The sequence below is a fragment of the Phascolarctos cinereus genome, unplaced genomic scaffold (assembly GCF_003287225.1).
Source record: "Phascolarctos cinereus isolate Bilbo 61053 unplaced genomic scaffold, phaCin_HiC Scaffold_5;HRSCAF=322, whole genome shotgun sequence".
Classification (NCBI taxonomy): domain Eukaryota; kingdom Metazoa; phylum Chordata; class Mammalia; order Diprotodontia; family Phascolarctidae; genus Phascolarctos; species Phascolarctos cinereus.
The window spans coordinates 251676267-251678602 of record NW_027555958.1 but is presented as its reverse complement, the minus strand read 5'-3'; positions in this window follow the sequence as shown (position 1 = coordinate 251678602).

Below are 2336 nucleotides of genomic sequence, written 5' to 3'. Positions count from 1 at the left end.
TCTAGTCCTTGCTCAGAACTCTCTTTCTCTACTCCTCCTCCTCTTCCTCCCCCTCCATCTAATTTCTCTACATTTCTCTGTCTCAGACATAGCTCTAGTCTCTCCCTTCTAAGAATGGGGACAGTCACAGTGATTTCTACTTCTAGTTCTCAGGAGAGGAGTAGTGGCCCTTAACTATGGAGTCATGAGATATTGGCACCTGTGGCTTGCTTGGTCTTCTCCTAGTCTGTAGACCAGATTGTGGATCTGAGAAATCTACAATCTGCTTGCTTCTGGGATCTATTCCCCACGTAATCTGGGGACAGAGTTGCTGATCTTGGAGTATATATGTTGTGTGTGTGTGTGTGGTGTGTGGTGATGATGATGATGATGATGATGGAGGAGGAATGAATGAAGTTGGTGTTGGGGGGAATGGTTTGGGAGATGAGATCACTAAAGTCTTAACATTAGTCTAAAATTAGACATTGGTTAGGAAATAAATAAAGGTGAGTGGGGCAGAGGCAGGGTAGAGCTTGTCAGAAAGCTCTAAGTGGAAAGTGGAGGAGTCTCTTTTTTCAGGGTATCCTGTAGGGCAGAGAAGAAGTAGATGTGGGGAGAGAGAAGGAGGCTTTAAGGAAGGATTTAGAGCTCAGTGCCACAGTGAGTGGGAGGAGACATCCACAGTGTTCTTCGTCTTACCTCTCCATGAAGTTAGAAACTCAGGGAGGTGGAGGCAGCTTTGAAAGGCCAGTGCCAGAGATGGAACAAGAGGCAGGGTCAGAAGTGGAACAGTGCCCAGGGGAGGAATAGCAGAGGTGGAGTCTTACTCTAGGTTAAGGTCCAGGCCTGAGACAGGAGCAGAGCTTTTGGACTTTGTCGTGGCCACCTAGCAAGAATCCCTACCATTAAAATATACCATCACTAGGAGCATCTTCAGTTGCCTCCATCACCTTCCCAGTTGCTAGTTCCTCAAGTGCAAAAGAAGTATGATAATTACCTAAATCAGGGCAAAGGAGAAGAGGAGCAGGGTGAACTCATGAGGGTGGGATCTAGTGGATCTACTAGATGGTGAATGATACCAAGGTGGGGGATTGGGGAATGAGGCCAAAAGGAATCTGTAGTGAGTTTCAATAGGGTAGGGTCAAGAAGCTGAAGGTGGAGCCAGAAGGAACCACTAATGGTGTGAACTGTGGGATGGGATTAAAAATATTTGAGGCTAATGAAGAGAGTGGAGAAGGGTAGAGAGAAAGAGAGCTCCAAGCTATAACTTAACCTGTTAGAGGGTATGCCCTGAGAACAGTAAATTGCAACTAGACTCAGAGAGTGCTAGGTGAGAGAAAAGATCGAAGGGCATGGAGGTGGCGGCCAGACTGGGCTAATGGCAGGACCAATCAGAGATGGAATTTTGTTATCTAATCAAACAAGTGCTGGCAGAATGTTGGGTATGGGGCATTGGAAACCAGGCCTGGACAATCTGGGCTGTGGGAAAAGGGCAAGGGCAGATCAGGCCTAGGTCTTGAGGGATGGAAGATAGGAAGGGATGTAGACACAGGACAGACTAATTGGGAGAACACAAGAGAGGAGCAGTGATTGAAGTTGTGTGTGTTTGTTCATGTATGTGTCTATGTGTGTGTGAGATAATCAAGCTCCAGAGGGATGCCTCATCATGGAGGATGAAGATGCCTGGTTCCTGTGGGGGGATCCAGGGGGCTTTTCTCTTGAACATCTCTTCCCAAAAGGGACCATGGAAGTCTTGGGGTCAGGTAGGGGTGGTAGATGATTCTCTAAATGTCAGGGTGAGGGAAAAGAGAGGGACTTACCCAACTTCTTATCTCTGCTCATGGTACTCTCCCTCCAGATGAGTTGTTTCATGAAATCAATACTGGTGAGATTGTCCTAGTATAGGGGTATCATGTGCCAAAATTGTAAGCAAGGTTGGCTGTTGCCACACTTGTTTGCAGCTAGTCAAGTAGCAGCACCCGTGGGTCAAGGTGGCACTGCTCAATGACATGACTAAGTAGGTCCTGAGAAGCTGAAGAAATAACTTACTAGGCAGGTGAGGGGATCTCAAAGAGAGGCCCTGTTCCAGTGTTTCGTATCTCCTGGATCTCAGCTCCTTAGTAAGCCTTCCCTTGCTTTCTGGCTTCAAGAATGCCCAGCCAATCCTTTTTCTTCTTAGTGGCCATCCCCTTTAGGGGTGCAGTCATACAATTCAATAAACGTTTTGTGTTAAGGGAATTATGTGCCCCAAGAAAGACACTGTGCTCTGAATCCATCTGGCCACTTTCTGAGAAAGCCAGATTTCTTTTCTTTCCACTCAACCCTCAATTTAATATGCTGTCTCTGCTCTTTGGGAT